The sequence below is a fragment of the Mus caroli genome, unplaced genomic scaffold (assembly GCF_978045245.1).
Source record: "Mus caroli unplaced genomic scaffold, Mus_caroli_1 scaffold_2, whole genome shotgun sequence".
Classification (NCBI taxonomy): domain Eukaryota; kingdom Metazoa; phylum Chordata; class Mammalia; order Rodentia; family Muridae; genus Mus; species Mus caroli.
This window is the reverse complement of record NW_028227257.1, coordinates 157,416,792-157,435,194: the sequence shown is the minus strand read 5'-3', so window position 1 is coordinate 157,435,194 and position 18,403 is coordinate 157,416,792. Positions and strand designations below refer to the sequence as shown.

At 37.2% G+C, this 18,403-nt stretch overlaps 1 protein-coding gene across 1 annotated transcript in view; it reads right to left on the bottom strand.

Annotated features, from left to right (window-relative positions):
* Spopl (speckle type BTB/POZ protein like) overlaps window positions 1-18,130 on the bottom strand; it is a 59,729-nt gene extending 41,599 nt beyond the window's left edge. Inside the window, 2 exon segments of the mRNA XM_085835126.1 lie at window positions 8,711-8,798; window positions 17,883-18,130. The gene's annotated coding sequence lies outside the window, so the exon portion shown is untranslated.
* Between the last annotated feature and the right edge of the window lie 273 nt (window positions 18,131-18,403).

Here is an 18,403-nt window from a genome sequence, read left to right as displayed (position 1 = left end):
ATCTCTGGGCTGGTAGTCTTGGTTCTATAAGAGAGCAGGCTGAGTAAGCCAGGGGAAGCAAGCCAGTAAAGAACATCCCTCCATGGCCTCTGCATCAGCTCCTGCTTCCTGACCTGCTTGAGTTCCAATCCTGAGTTCCTTTGGTGATGAACAGCAATTTGGAAGAGTTAGCTGAATAAACCCTTTCCTCCCCAACTGCTTCTTGGTCATGATGTTTGTGCAGGAATAGAAACCCTGACTAAGACAGCAGGGAAGTAAAAAAAAATAATCATCCTGAGTGAGGTATCCCAGACTCAGAAAGGTATATATGGCATGTATTTGTTTGTATGTGGATATTAAGCATTGTCAATAATAACTAAGCTACAATGCAAAGTACCATAGAGGGTAGGTACGAAAGAGAGTACATATAGATCTTATAATGAAAGGGAAATCAAATAGATAATTATGGATGGATGGGGAAATAGCTGGACTGGGATGATTAAGTGGGGATGAGGGAGAGTTGAGGAGTTGAGGGAGAGAATACGGGGAAAGAAAGCTAAAATTAAAAGTCCATTTGAGGGGTAGTAAGAAAACCATACTTAGCAGACATGTCCTAAAATATATACATATATAAAGGCAATCAAAGTTAAATTAAATAATGAGACAGTCCTAACAGGCAATCTTATCACCAAACAAATCTTCTGGTACTGGAACAGGATTACATCTAATTAAGCTGTAACCCAAACAACATGGTGATTCCCAAACCGAGGCAGTTGCCAAGACTATAAAGGTTTCTCTCTACAAACTGACATCAAGGCCTCAATGCTGAAGACAACATTAACAAAATTCATTAAACACAAAGAAGTGGAGCTGGTGCCTATGTCAAGCCTTTATTACATCCTAGCTTCATTGGTACACAAAGGTATGCTGCACACTACCAAAAGAGAAATGCAAATACCAAGCCAGGCACAAACCCTCTGATCTACAATGCTATACTGTTTACAAGATGTGCTAGGGCAATAGTGGTACAAAGCTTGTGGGGTCAGCCAACCAATATATGATTAAGACCCACTCTATGAGTGCAACCCAAACTTGATACCACTTGGGTGCTCAGTTACCAGAGACCCTAAATTGCTTGTTGATTATCATGTTTCATCAAAGCAAAAGGAAACATAAGACAGTCTGTAGTTATTTTAAACAACATACTAAAGTAGAGCGGTACACAGACTATTCACCATGCCAACCTCACAATCTCTTCCAGGTTTTTTTAAAATCACTTATTCTTCATACACTTTCTCTTAATCATTAACCCATGTGAGTATCTGTGGAGAGGCTACACTGACGACACAAGGAAGGACAAGAGGAGGCACTTCCTGGTTTCCATTTAATATAGCACTCAAATACTTTGGATATAACTTTATATACTTCAATAGTATTTAAGAGAATAAACAAGATAGCAGAAATCTTACTATTCTCTTTTTTGAGAGAAAGTTTAAAGTCATTAAAATTTTATTTATCTTTATTTATATATTTATTTTTTGGGTTTTTTTTTTTGGGGGGGGGCAGGGTTTCTCTGTATAGCCCTGGCTGTCCTGGAACTCACTTTGTAGACCAGGCTGGCCTTGAACTCAGAAATCCGCCTGCCTCTGCCTCCCGAGTGCTGGGATCAAAGGCGTGCGCCACCACGCCTGGCTTAAAATTTATTCTTATTCAAATGTATGTACACATTTGTGTGTGAACATTTCTTTAAGTAGCATGAACATAATAAAAAGAACAGAATCATCAGAGGAAGCACTTAATTGTAAAGAATCATCTTCAAGTTCATAAAGTCAGTAAGAATACATTTACTTTGGTATCTGCTTAGGAAGTTTTGAATATTTTACAAATGGTTGAAAGCTCTGAAAAGACAAAAATAATCTAAACTGTAGCCAGTTAAGTAAATCACTTAAGAGGCTGATACAAGTTAATAAAACATACAGTACATTTATAAAATTTAAATGTTTAGTCATTTCAATTGAGGTAACAAATGACAAATTGTAATTTAAAAATCTCAGTAGCAACAAACTATATGATATATTTTTATTTATGTACATTTTATTTATATATATTTAATTTAATTAATTTTATTAATATTAATATATTTTAAATATTTTATTATTATATAATGTAATATATATTACATAGTAATACACTATATTATATATGGTATATACTATAGTCTATCATATAGTATATATAAATATACTGTATGATTATTTTATTGTTAATAGTATTAATATTAAAATATTAAATTTTATATTTAAACTATAAAAATATACTTTAACTATAAAGTATTTAATATATATGTATATGTGTGTATGTACATATACACATACACACATATATACATACACACACACACACACACACACACATATACATGGTTACAAGTTTTTAGTTCCAATACAGAGGGTGGCAAGGAATGGTTGTTCCAGAGGACCAGAACTTAGCCCAAGATAATTAGTTTCTGAACATAGAACACTCCAGTCTCCACAGTACTAAAATTCTAATTAGCCAATCAGTCTCTACAGATAGATTCCTTACATAAGTTTTGTTCATAGCCATATGCAGCTTCTTTTCATAATTCTTTATTCAGAGCTCACCCAGTTAGCCAAGCATCATATTATATGTATACAGGAGCCACATGTTGTTTACTAAACATTATAAGGTCCATCATAGCTAGGAATCTCATTCCTATCTGAGGCTGAATAGTAGGCAACAAACAGTCTTTAGGAGAGAGGAACAGCTGGTAAAAGCCATTAAGAAAGAAACTCCTGGATCACATCAGAACTAGTCATCATGGTCCAGGTTAGAATTTTTTACATCCTCTCTAACCGACATTATATTTATATGTGACACAGATTATTGTATATAAAATGAAATAATCATGAACATAGTTTGGCCTAGATAAACAAATGTTTAAAATTGTTTAGAATAAGCAAATTTTACAAGATTGACTATATACTTCCATCTGTATTTAGTTATTTGCATTTGATGAACTGTCTTTATTTTTAAATGATTAGAAATAGTACATTTAAAAGGACGTATCATATTGTCTCTCCTTCATATTACTAAGATATCATTTAATTTTGTACTATAAAATATTTCAGATTCAAATTAAATCAAGAAGCATCAGTAAAGTATAAAACACCATGAATATTGGTATTAGATGTTGTCGTTCATATAATTTGGATAAGAAGAATTAAACAAAATGCTTGGCTATCTCTAGCTAGAGTAAATGGAGTTAAAGTTGAACTTAAACTTTTGTTTTATCTCTGGTGACCTTGCCAGATTTAGCCTGATGTCTTTATTACCAGACCCTCTTAAAAATCCTAAGCTAAAAGCCTTGCAAGGTAGCAGGAGAAGCAGCAGAAAAATGCAGAATTGTGAATTTGAGAAGTGTCAGGAAACAAAAGCCAACTATTAAGAAATCAAAACATTTCAAAGATACCAAAAAATAAGACAAAAACTAAAATGTTTTCAAAATTCAGTAATTGAACAAAATACTGAAAACAAAAAGCCCAATCCCAAATATTTTCAGAGATCTAAAGGTAAACAAAGAAAACAAATCAAATATCTACATCAGAATGCTCTCAAAGCAACCAAACCAGTAAATCAAATACTTCGAAAGCGACCAAAAATGGTACTTAAGGAAGTAACCAGCTCAGCATAAACAAAATTGATCCTCAGCCAAATCAAGGTAGGTCCTGAGCCCTGGAAAGAAGTTATCAACAATCCACCTGAAGAAATGACACCAGATGCACTGTATTCAGGGGGTCCATCCTGTAAAAAGTGGGTCATTCTCAGTGCCTCAATGTAAAACCTCACATTTTAAAGGAAAAAAAAAAAAAAAGATAGCTCACTGTAGCCAGTCTGTTTCTGGTAGTAAGGGGGAACACTTCAGGACCTTAGCAACTGTCGCTAGATAGAGCCCTGCAGGCAATATAGATAGTCATACATTGACCCACTCCAGACCTCTGCAGAATTCTGCTGCTTGCAGGAGCTAGAACATGGCCTCCTTGTTCATCAGTGCCCTGCATGCAGCCCTTCTGTGAAGAAAGAGAGCTGTCATACTTGTGTGTGCCCAATCTGGTATTTGTATATATGTCTCTGGAACCCTGGGCTCTCATACCCACCTGGTGAGTGCACTTGTTGGGTTCTATCTAAGGACTGTGTTTATAGTAGTTACATGGTTCTTGTAGCTGTAGAACTATCACTTGGTGCCATAGGCCAATATGTGGGGCTGGTTAGCACATTTGTTATAAACTAAACTGATTTTATCTTCTGTCCCTTTGTTTTCTCTCTTCAGAAAGGAATACCTAATTTCTTAACCACAGGAAGACTACAGTGACTGTGGGTGAAATGAAGAAAGGTCTTTATCATACTTAGGGTAGTCTGCACCATCAGTTACTAATTTTGCATGCACTGACATTGACTCTAGGCACCTTTCAAAGTCACCTAACTGCCAAAACTTTCATATTAAATAAAAATTATGCTTTTTCCCCCTTCTCAATTCTCTCTTTTCCTAAATTCTCCTGTTTCAGCAAATTTTCATTAAGTAATTAATTAATGTTTATCTTCAACACTTGTTTTTAAAATAAAATCACAAAAGTTCTTTGCCTTCATATTTTTCTGTTTGCTTCATGAAACAATGGTCAGAATATTTTTTACCTTAAAATGCTTAATTTACTGATCATTCACTGATATTCATCTCCTATAATTCACTGAAAACCTTAGTAATACAAGAACAAAATAAATATCAAAGTAAACTAGCCGATAGAGATGGGAGCAATAATATCTACTCAAAATTCTGCGTTAGTTTTCCAATATCCTCCTGCCAAACAAATGAAGAACACTTTCTGAAACCTCTTAAAAATATCAAGAGGGGCTCAGCAGTTAAAAGTAAACAATGCCTTTGCAGAGGAGAGGAGGAAGCAGAGCTCAGTATCCAGCACTCATGCTAGGTAGTTTACAACTAACTTAACTGTAGGCATTCCATGCCCTCTTCTGGCTTCCAACAGAACTACACTCACATATACAACCACACAGACATATACTCATGTTAGAAATAGAAATAAAATTGTTCCTTAAAAAAAAAAAAAGTCAAGAAACTGCAATGCATTACTTTTTGTAAATACTTGTGCTATTATTTCCTTCATTAACCCTTCGAAACAAATGTTTCACTGCAAGAAGTTAACTTAATACTTAAAACTACATATTGACCTAGCATTTGCTTTACCCATTTTTAAACAAATCTAAGAAATGCTTCTTGTTCTAGAACTCTAAGACACTTGATTTTTTTTTCATGTCTTTAGCATGTCCTGAACACACATATATTAAGATTTTAAATATACCAGGAGCTGAAACAAAGACTACATAAAGATCACAGATGAGTTAGATAAACAAACTTCCCAAATTTATTAATTTTCCTTAAACCTGTGACTCTAGAAAGAAGCATTGGCAGCCAAGTTCTTCCAACTCCTCATAGTTGCTTCGAGACCACTTTTCCAGCCTTCTTCATACACCAACAAATCTTCTCTTCGTTGTCCTCACTTCTAATCTTTCCTAACATCAGTTAAGATTACTCCACACCTGTGGACTTTCGATCTATTACCTACTAGCAACAAATCCCTTGACCTTCCTGAATAACCTATTTTAATAGGTTACTACTTGTTCTCAAGTTAACTTGATAGCTTTACTAACTCTGAAAATAAATCTTGCTTTACCTTTTCATAACACAGACTTAATCCTTTAATACCTTGCTACCAATCTATCCATGCTCTGTCACCGGTCTTTCCTTAAATTATCTTCCTTACGGAACCTGAAATCTACACGTATGACTTTCTAGAGGGTATGTTTAACAATTCACTATTCTGTTCCATTATTATAACTTACTGATAAGCTCCATTCCTCACCAACCTTTTTGAGCTGATGAGCAGAGCACAGAAAGGCTTCAAGGGAAGCAGAACAGCAGCCGTGTAACCCGTGTATAGATTTCATTAATTAGGACTTTTTTGTAAACTCACAGTTGTCAAAGAATTTGCTTCAAAATAAAGGCTTACCAAATGATGAAATGATTAGTTGGCGATTTTAAGTATAATGTCACAAGAGCTTTCAGACTGTTCAAAATGGCAGGCCTTAGCCAAACATGCCTATTTCAATTTAAATTATAAAAGTATAAATCCAATTCTGCAACTGTTCTAGATTAAATTTAACTGTTCAACAGACCTAAAAAAGCAATAGCTGCTCTGTTATAAGGCAAAGATTGCAGAAATTTTTATCCTGACACACAGATTTATGAAACAGAATCAGTAAACATGCTCTAAGAAGAATTGGCCAGTATTTCAATTCCTTTCCCCGTTTATGATGGCTAACCTTCATTGTCAACTCAACTATTCTGGCATCAGTTAAAACTCAACCAGCTGAACACAAGGGTGAGAAATTACGAAAAATGCCTTCAGAAGATCAGGCTATAAGCAGAGAGTCCGTTATGGCACTGGGTTCTCTAAAATAGCAGTTGAGCAAGCCCTGAAAAGCAAGCGATTAAGGAGTGCTCATTCAAGGCCTTTCACAAGGACTCCTGCCTCCATGTTTCTGCCCTCCCAGACTGAGATCCTGGCTTCCTCTCCTTCAATGGACTGTGATATGCGGCCAAATAAACCCTTTCCTCCCCAACTTGCTTTGGACATGGTGTTTCCTCACTATGCAATGATAACCCTAATTGAGAGAACCATTTGCTATTACTTCCTAAATGACATACTATCAAACTGACCTCTGAATATGCATCTCTACATAGACTAATGCAGCTCCTAGACCTCCTCAAAGAAACTTTTTTAAAGCAGAAAACTGATGTTGAGAGAAGTGAGGGTGAATATGAGAAAAACACACTAAATAAATGTGTAAAACTCTCATATAGTAAAATATGATATTAATGAGAATAGAACAATATTCACAATCAAAAAATACAAAATAAAAAATATTTCATTTGGTGACTTTAATACCATAACTCAATAATGAAAATGAAAAATTAGATGCACTTCCTTCAGTGAAACTTACATTTTAAACAAACAAAGATAAATAAATAAATCTTAAAATAGGCATGTTATGAGCTCAAGGTCAAATTTGCTTTCTCAATATTTGTTAATTTCAAGTTCTGATAGCTAAGTAAACTGGTGTCGACAAGGTTTCCCTTCTTAATATGTAGCAAAGTCTCACAGAACAACAAAAGAGACAATCACAGACTGAGTAGTAGGTCAAGAACACAATACTGTGTAATTAAAGCTGTAGCAATGTTGCAGATTAACTCAGTGAGTACCTAAGAAACCTAACCAGCTAGCAAAGGATGAAAGCTGTGCTATGTGGTGTATGTATGTAGTAAACTGACTCCAAAATTCATTATTTGACAAAAAATAATAACTATACTGGGAAGCTATAATTTTCATGAGAATCCTATTTTCCTCAAGCAATATTTAAATTTGTTTTATATTCTCCATCTGACCAACTGGAACATCTGTAAGAAAATACACAGTACTCTGTTCCATGTTCCTTGACTATGTTGACAAGGAAAGAAATCATGTTTATCTTGAGAAAACAACTTATTTAAAATGCAATATCATTTTAAAGTCAAGATGGCCAAAAAATAAGATATGACATAAAGCAAATGTGGCAGAATATGTAGGAATCAGAACTCATGCTCCTTATTTATAATATTATAGATGCACAAATCATACAATGCTGCTCTCAAACTATAGTGGAATGAAACTAGAAATCCAAGATAGAGATGGTTGTAAAATCCCAAACTACTTGAATGTTAAACAACACACTGCTAAATACACTAAACTAGACAAAAATTAAAAGACAATTAATTAAATCTTGTGGGATGTACCAAAACATCTCTCAAAGAAAAACTAGAAATAATGAATTACTAGCCTGTTATGCATCTGTGGAGTCAATTAACCAAGTCTAGACTAAATTACTTCTACAGAAACAACTTGCATATATAATGAACATTATATTTATTTTTCCTTGTCCTTAGTCTGTAAACAAGAATATGTAGTATAGTTAACAACAAAGGAGTTATGTTATAGGTAATGTAACTCTCTCTATATAATACATAATATAGGTAATATGGGTCATACTGAATGGGTCTAAACTATGTGAGAAGATATGCATGATTACATGAAAATACTTCCCCATTTTATAAAGTACTTGGGTATCTTTCCATCTTGGTATCCATAGGCACCTTAGAACTAATGTCCCATAGATACCAAAGGACTAATTATCAGATCATCAGTGAGGATCACTTATATTTCTACCTTAGTAAACTAGGAAAAAACCAAACAAACAAAAGAGCAAAAACCAAACCAAACCAAACCAAAACAACAAAAACCACGTAAACCCAAAAGTAATAAAAGAAATCAACAAAATTGAAAGTAAGAAATCAATAAAGAAGAGCAAAACCAAAACAGGATTCTTTAGAAAGAGGCATGAAACTGATAAGCTTGAAACCCAAATGGTAATCAGGGAAAAAAGAAAAGGGAAAAAAAAAACCCCACAAATAATTGGGATAGATCATAAAAGACTCTATGGACATGAAATGGGTAATAAAGAAATATAACATAGTCAATTCTATATCCACTATTTGATAGTCAAAATGTAATGAATATAACGAGAAACAATCTACAAAACTCACATAAGCGATAGTGTTAGCAATCAGGCACCTCCAGACAGCCAAAAGGGACCCCACGACAATGACTGCAATCAGGCATCTTCTTAGCCAACTTTCAAGGGATAAGGTGACATTAAGACATATCATCATTAACTTTCCAGAGGCGACAAATTATCAACCCTGTCACCTGTCCTCTTGTGCATGCTACACAGCCTGATAAAAGGCCACATTTTTCCATCTCTTCTTTCCCCTCCCTTTTCATAAACTTCCCATGTGAGATCTGTTATTACATGGTGTGATTTTTGTCAGAACCTACCATGTAGTTCCATCAGATAGACCAGGGGAAAAGGCTGATCTGCTAAAGAAACTTGATCAATAATAACTAAACTTCCAAAACAAAGTAGCATGCCTAGATAGCTTGATAATTTAAGGAAGAAATTATAGCAATTTGGGGCTGGAGAAATAGTTAAGACTGCTACATTTGGAGAAGCCAAGGTTCTGTTTCCAGAACCCATATGACAGCTCACAATCCACTGTAACTCCACTTCCAGGGGAGCTAACATCCTCTTGTAGCTTCCACCGACTCTTATGCACATGTGGTGAACATAAACCCCCAAAGACATATACTTACATATATACATACACATAAAAGTACTAAACCATTAATGGGGCAGAGAGATGGCTCAGTGGTTAATAGTGCACACTGCCCTCCCAGAGTACCTCAGTTTGGCTCCTAGCACTCACACTGAACAGCTCACAACTGTCTGTAACTCTAATTCCAGGAGATCCAACACCTTTCTCTAGCCTTTATGAGCACCTTCATACACCTGGCATATACACAGAGATAAAATATGCATAAATTAAAAATATATATTAAAAGAAAAGACACTTGGAGCAATCTAAGTATAGTCCTCGACTCTCATCAAGAAGACTTCTCTTTGCAACAGAGACTGTTATAGTGGGATACATCTATGAAAGACCTCCTACACCAAAGGCTCAAGAATATTGTAAAAGATGGAGCAGAAAGATTATAAAAGCCAGCAAATTCAGGGAGTGTGCTGTAAGATTATCTTTCCCATAATGCCAAAAACTATACCCATAAAGTCTCATCAACAAGATGCCTAAATATGAGCTATTCAAGGACAACAGCAAACGTGATTAATACATGGGAAAGACCACAAGGCCTCAACCTTTCCCTCCAGAGGCAACAACAACAAACATGATTAATACATTGGAAAGATCACAAGGCTTCAACCTTTCCCTCCCCAGAAGCAGGCTGAGAAGAAGAAAAAGTCTTCCCCAGGAAAGACCATACCAATTGAGTATTCAATATCAAATAGTCAGCCCTAATTTTATTTATTTATTTATGCATGAAACAAAAATAGCCCTGTTAAATATGCATGTAATATAAACGAAAGAAAATAAGGGAGGAGAATATAGGAGGAGTTAGAGGGAGGAAGAAAAGAAAGAAAGAAAGAAAGAAAGAAAGGATATAATTATACTACAATCACAAAAATAAATAATAAAAAAAGAAATTAGAGCAATTCTCTACAAACTCTTGTAAAATCAAACCTACCATAACCAGTCTAGACCACACCAAACCAGGGCAGTACAAAGGAAGCACAAGTAAGTATCTGTCATAAACAAAAAATTCTTCAAAACAATGTAAGCAAATCAAATCCAACAATATACTGTCAGGTCTAAAGGATACTCATTTCCTTGTGACTAGGCAAAAGTCAGCATTCCCCTGGAAACTGTGAAGTACACCCACCCCGGACACACACCAAAAGAACCATTTCCCTTACCACAGACTAAAGGAACAAAAGGCTTTCCAAAGTGCTCCTAGTCTTTAGGCTACTTCACTACATTAGAAAGTCCAACTAGCCTTTCTTATCTCCCCCGCTATGCTGATCCCCTAGCACACACATTACAACCAGCTGTAATTTATCACAGAAACACAAGCTTGCTCAACATTAAAAAACCCATTCATTAATCAATCACACTAACACATCAACAGACCAAAGCAGCAACAGAGTAGAGTGCTAAAGTAGTCTTGCAAAAGACACAAAAAGTCACAGTAGGGGAAGGGCAACAAAGAACAAAACTTTCTTCCCTACCTCTATAGGGATAGACAGATTTGACTTTGAACTTCTGTATCTTTTGGGGACCCTAGAGTTCTCCAGTTCCACAGATTGGACAATTCTTCCCAGACTGATCTCATTTTTTTACTTTATTTGCATGCCTACAATTGTTAATCAGGGACCACAGGCACCTGACACACTATAAATTCCAACTTCAGAACATAGCCATATAACTGCTGCCAGAATAGACAGAGGAAGAAGAGAAGTAGACTCACCCTGCTCCTGATTATATGGCCTGTCCATGCATCTGCCCCCAACCCCACCCTACAGCATCCCCAGATGCTCCTGACTAAAGACTCTATTGACTCTACTGCCTGTCACTCAGCCAGCTTATTTCTTTGGCAAAGAGGAACCTAAGGCAAGACTCTGAGGACAGGCCATGGAGGCTTGGTTGGTCCAGCTTCCAGAACTGGGCCAGAGGCACAGAGAGGCTCATTTTTGCCTCAAGTTGTAATGCTACAAACTTTAGCTGTATGTAGACAGGAATTCATTCCTGCAGCCTCCAAAACTTGCTACTACTCCCTTAGCTGTAAATTTACTCCACTAGCAACTGCTTATCCTTGGCACCCCCAAAACCCTGAGAGCTTTTAAGCTATCACATTTCTCAGAACTGTAACAGCTTTCTGGTGGTGTACCGGTTACTTTTCTATTGCTGTGATAAAGCACCATGACCAAGGCAACTTATAGAAGGAAGACTTTATTGAGATTACCATTCCAGAGTGTTTTATGGAAGGAAAGCAGTAGATATGATGGCAGGAGCAGCTAGCTATTCAGTTATCCTTGAGCTGCAAGCAGGAAGCATAGACGACGAACTAGCAACTGAGTCTTTAAACTACCAAAGTCTGTTCCTCAGTGACACACTTCCTATAGGAAGCCACACCTCCTAAACTTCCCAAACAGCTCCACAGGGACCAAGTATCCAAATGTCAGAGGCTATGAGAGACAACTCATTCGAGCCATGAGAACGATCATTCTACCACTATTCAAAGTTCAAAACTGTTTCGTTTAAATCCTCCATGGGAACCTGCTTTAAGTTTGTTTGTTTCTATCCCATTTCAAGTTGTTAGACCCAGCTCAACAATAAAGTACATTCTATTGGTCTTCACTGTGTCTTTCCTGTCTCCTGACTCCTTTCTTGGAGGAGGGTAGAAAACTACCTCAATACAACTAAAAGAAACACAGGAAAACTCTAAATGGCCTTGGATTTAATGGTGACTTTAAGGATGAAAACAAAAAGCAAAATCCGTTAAAAAATATGCAAATTAATAAATTTTTCTTTAACTTGTGAAAAGACACTGTTAAGAGAACCAAAAGATGGGCTGGAGAGAATGGCTCAGAGCACTGACTGCTCTTCCAGAGGTTCTGAGTTCAAATCCCAGCAACCACAAGGTGGCTCACAACCATCTATAATGAGATCTGATGCCCTCTTCTGGTGTGTCTGAAAACAGGTACAGTGTACTTATAAATAATAAATAAACCTTTAAAAAATAAAATAAAAGAGAACCAAAAGATAAGTCAGGTGGGCAGAAAACACTTTGAAATGGTGAAGCTGATAAGATAACAAGCAAAACAAAAAACTGCAACACAAAATAAGGAGACCTTTAAATACAGCAAGAAAACAAATACATCAAGCCAGAGAGCAAACATATACCAAACACGTATAGGAAGATACTTCTCATTCTATTTTAGAGGAATACAAATTATAATAACATACACTTATTAAATACTCAAAGTCCAGAACACTGACAACCCCAAATGCAAACAAAATTATGAAACAGAGTGTCTTACCACTGCTAGAGGCTATCCAGTGATACAACCGCTTTAAAAGATATTTGGTCAATGTGTCATCAAATGAAACATAATCTTGCACACAACAATTGCACTGCTTGTTATTTACCCAAAGAAGTTGAAATTTTACGTCTCCATAAAATAGTTGTTTATAACAGCTATATTCATAATTGCAAAAACTTTGAAGATTTTTTTTAATAAGCCAAATAAGCAAATGGTGGGATATCAATGCAATGGAAAAGCATTAAAAAGCAATATCCTTTTCCAAACCCTGAGGAAGCTAAAAGGCGCACTGAGTAAAAGAAACTAGAATGAAAAAAGTCTATGTTGTCTGACTCACATCACATTTTGGAAAAGGCAAAATAGGCTTTTTTTTTTTTTTTTGGTTTTTCGAGACAGGGTTTCTCTGTATAGCTCTGGCTGTCCTGGAACTCACTTTGTAGACCAGGCTGGCCTCGAACTCAGAAATCCGCCTGCCTCTGCCTCCCGAGTGCTGGGATTAAAGGCGTGCGCCACCACGCCCGGCTCAAAATAGGCTTTTTGATTTTTTTAAAGTTAGTAGTTTTCCAGGGATTGAGGACAGGTGGATGAATGGGTGAAGCTCAGAATTTCAATGGCAGTTACCATATTCTGTTTGACATTATGTATGACATTATGATGATAGGTAAATATAAATTTGACAAATTTCATAGAATATATAGGAGTTGTTCTTAATGTAGATATGTAGAATAATAATATGTTAATTCAGATTAATCAATTGAAACAAACGATCCATTCTGGTAGATGAGAGTGATAGCGTTTGAAACTATGTGAATATGGGCACAGAAAAAATTGAGAAATCTTTGTACCTTCTGTTCAACTTTGCTGTAAACTGATAACAGCTTCAAAATTTTTCTTCTCTTAAATTAATTACTTGTGGTACGAACAAATGAGAAATTTCCAAATATTCTTTATATAAAACTTTTAAAAATTAATTTGCTTCAGGAAACACAACCATGTAGTAAATAACATGTTCTTTTATTTTACTTTTCATTTTGTTATGTGTGCGTATTTTGTCATTTGTGTGTCTATGAACCACATGTATACAATTCTCATGGAGGCCAGAACAGAGCAATGGTTCCCCTGAGGAGGGAGTTAAATGCAGTTCTGAGTTGTGAAGGAGCTGGGAACTAAACTTAGGTCCTCTGGAAGAGCAGCCAGCTATCTTAACTACTGAGCCATTTCCTAAGTATCAATACGTCCTTTTTAATAAAATTCCAAAATATTTTAAAAGTAATATATCTACATTAGCTACTAAGAGAATAAAACTGCTCCTTTTGTTATACTTTTCATTTCTGACAAACAGTAATCCCAAGGGCAGGGGAAACATGTTTTCTAAATGCATTCCTGTTTTGCAGGTAACTATTTCCGGCACACCTTCAAGTCAGAAGTGCATATAACCTATCAAAACCACAGTTAAGACAATGAAACTTTTCATCTAAAGACAATATTGACTTTATGTAAGTGGCAGATGCAGCTTCACTCCCTGGACTCCCTGAATCCCTGAAACTGACAATACCCCTATCTCAGCCTCTCAGATGATGGAACAAAGGCTGTGTGTTACCACACCTGGCCCCTTAACTTATAAATTTGCTAGCTTTCACCTATGGAAAGTTCAGTTGCCTACAACCATGTTACACAACTCAGCTATTATACCAATAATTAAAAAATAATAACAGCAACTGAAGATCATACAAAAAACAGTTGTTACTTCATCAGACCTACAAAACCAAGAGGCACAGGTGTGGTGAATGTTAAAGGCAATAAAAAAAAAAAAAAAAAAAAAAAACCTTGTAAACAAAATTCCAAAGTCGCAAAGTTCTTAATATAAAATTTAAGACTAACTTAGACAGGCAAGTGTACATGCAGCCAAGTCTAACAACCTGAATTCAATCCCTCGAACCCGTAGAAGGAAGTCAGTCACTCCCTTACATTGTCTTCTGACCTGTAGACATGAACCATAGCATGTAAGAATATACCCATGCACCATGCAAAGGAAGGGAGGATGTGAAACAATTCCAAACCATTTAACAGGCATGCAATGCATGCATATATTCCCTGCACTGCAGGACGAAAGGTCAAGGCCAGCCTCACCTACGAAGAGACTGCCTCAAAACATATAAGGTACATCTCCTTAAGCTCCTTTTCTTTCAAATCATTGTTTTCTTTGATTGGGACCCTGCTGAACTAAGGCTTTGCCAGGTACAGCATTAAAAACCCTCGCCTATGCATGCTGTCAAAAACAACTGAAGTACATCTTTACACTTCCCACCTACTACACTACCCACTCAAGTTCAACTTGCTACTTTCTAGCCACTCTTTCCAAGTCAACTCAAACAAACCACTTTGATGGTTCTATTCATACCAGAGTAACAATTATTCATCTACTTGGCCATTGTTGCCTACACTCTAAGTTCTTAAGTGCATAGTTAAGTCTAGAACTCAGTAGCTGATAGTGAGTCTTTAAAAAAAGATTGTAAATTAGTAAAGGGAAAAGGTTACAGATATGTATCCAAATGTCACCAAACCAAACAAAACATATATGTGTATATACACATATTATATATGGACCCGAGGTCAAGAAGGAAAATATGGTCCATGCTATAAATTTTTAATCCCTCTATGTTTATAGTGGTAGCTTTGGTAATTAAAATGGAATTTAATCATCAAATAGTTTGTGGGTAGACAAAGGAATTCAGAATTGTCTGCATGTCACTAAAAGCAGTGTGTTTTGTAGTTTTTAACTGATTTCTTGGCTACATTCAAAATTGTTTCCTGGGGTCTGTAGAGATTGCTCAGTGGTTAGGGGCATTTGAAGCTCTTGCAGAGGACCTGTTTTCAGTTTCCAGACCTGACATGATGGCTCACAATCTGTCACTCCATTTCCAGAAGAGCTGACGCCATCTTCTGTCCTCTGTAGACACTGTGTACCTGTAATACACATCCATACTAAAGATGGACACTTGCCTCTTTCAATACATACTTCAGGTACCAGCCTTTTCCTCTCTCTGAGGTCCCAAATTGAGTCATTACTAAATCCTACCAATTTTGCCTCTCAGGTATTCATGAAAGTTACTTCAACCCTGTTCTTGCTATCCTAAAGTTTCATCATTTCTTGCCCAAATTACTTTATCTGCTGGTACTTGGAAAAGAATGCAGCATCATAGATGTGCATCATTTTAGCCCTGAGCTATATGCCCCACTCACTACATTACTCTATATTCAAAGCCATTCTAAGTATGTTCTTTGAACTAACAAAATGACTACTCCACAAACTTTAAAAGCTTTAACAGCCATCTGACATACCAAAAAGTTCATTTTATTGTGTGTTACTGAAACAAGACAATGATCAAGACAATCAAATACAAATGTCTTTCATGTCTTGTCACAGATAAGGCCTCAGATAAACTGTCCCAAAAGTTCTACAAAAGCACAACGCTATTTCCCTACACAACCTAAAGGAAGCCTCAGGGTCTAGATCCAATTTTTAAAAATAAACGATATTCAGAAACGTGAGCAGCTTATCTAAATTGGCCGGCTAGGAAAGAGCAAGTCTGAGAGACAGCAAAGGATAACACAAACTCTAAGTCATTCTGTATGGCTGCAAACCTTACTCAACAGGTGAGTGAACTTTAGTAAACAGGCAAAGGCTTAGGAATATGAATGAATGTAAGAGGTGCAAAAAAAAAAAAAAAAAAGAGTTGCCAGTCTTCTAGATGAAGGCAAGTCTTTGCTCCTGTAATTCAATATAAAAGCCATGTGTAGGCTACCAACTCAGCTCTGAATATTTCACCTATAGTGATAATATTGTTACGTAATTTTTCTACTGTGAAAAATCTGCTATGTACCTCATTCCATTTATTCTGAAAGCAATGATAAAGTTTTACAAGTTCCAAACAGATATCTGAAACAGGAACTCATCTATTTTCCTATGCAAAAGTAGGGAACATAAATAAAGCTAAAACATGTATTTGAAATACACACACACACATCAATTGGCATAATAACGCTGTACAAACCTTATATACACCGAAAGTGGACGTTAAGTAAAAACAACACAGTACCTCTCAATTCTTACTTTCCTCTCTTAGAATCAACTTAGCAGCACTTTAATAGAATCAGGCTATAAAAGGCTAACATTTCAGAAGCACTTAGCACATCCCAGGCACTGACAGGCACTTTAACTGCATTTAAATTGTTCAAGCACTACTACCAAAGAGTATTGTGTCACCACCTTCTTTATAGCTATAAGACCACTAAAGGCTGGAAAAGATAAATGACTTTCTCAAAGCCAGAACAGAGCTTGCTGGGTAGAATGTTTAGCAATTCAACTACTCTCTGAGCTCCTAACCATGGAGCGACATTTCTCATAGGAATGTGGGAATAATAATTTGAAATATTCTGCCACTTCTATCATGAGGGGTGGGGGAATGTAATTTTCCCAGTCTTTTACTACTTCTCCTTCCACCCCAATAAAGAGGAGGTTTCAACTCTACAAGAATATAAGTAAAGTCTCCTAATGGGGTAAACTAAGCCCAAAATTATTCATATATATGCGAAGTGTCAGACACCTGGGGAAAATGGGCAGACAGCTTAGGCACTGTATTCAGTCATGGAAATAGAAGGAGTGGCTTTTATTTCTATAGGGACTGTCAATTTCTTGGAGGGCGAAAATTCTATCACCCTTTTCCTTTCGGTCAACACAAATATGCATACCTAAGACAGAGAAATAACAGGAAAGACAGCAGCAAAAGATAAAAAGGGACGACTCATTTTCTATATTCAAGAACTGACTCTAATCATGGGGCTGGCTTGTCATGTCCTGGTAAATATGAGCTGTTAGGGGCAAGAATGTGGTTGGAGACGGACACTTCTGGTCCGGGGAGCTTAAGTCTCCCTAAAATGAGTTAACAGGGACGACAGCTTTCAGAACCCATTTGAGAGGACGGATGAAGACTATCGGAGTGCAGTTCTTTGCTTCAGGAAGACAGGAGAAGGCATAAAAGTGCGGGCGTAGATTCGTGGATGCAGATGAGGAAGGACTTAGACTCGAGCAAAGGGGGACCTGGGAGCGCAGCACTGCACTCCGGAAGGGGCATGGACGTCCAGAGGAAGCAGAACCGCCTAAGGGAGAGAGGGGCAGGGCCGTAGGGCGTGGGCCGGAGCACCAAGGACTGGAACGCTGAGAGGGAGTCAGCCCAGCACCGGCCGGCGGCCGGAACACCTACCCGGACACGCGGGGCAGCGGGCGGGCCCTCGGCGGCCCCGGGGACCGAGGCTGAGGCGGCGGCGAGCTCCTGCAGCGGGCACCCCCCGGCCAAGCCGCATCCTCCTCCCGGCCTCCCTCCTTGTCCTCACCGGCTGCTAAACTTCTTCCCCAAGATTAAACACACCCGCCGCCAAAGAGTGCGCTTAGCCCGAGCCCGCTCTAGGTGTTGAGGCTCGGGCGTCCAGTTTCCGCCCCGCCAGTCATCAGGACGCGTGCGCCAAGTAGCTTTTCCTGCTCCGAGGCCCGGAACTTCCGGCGGCGGCTTTGCGTGCTGGGCAGCAATTTCCTGCTTCCCATAGACCTCGCAACTACTGATAGGAAGTTTTCCCTGAGCAACAGTAGATAGATTATTTATAGATAGATAGATAGATAGATAGATAGATAGATAGATAGATAGATAGATAGATAGATAGATAGATAGATAGATAGATAGATAGATAGATAGATAGATAGGTAGGTAGGTAGGTAGGTAGGTAGGTA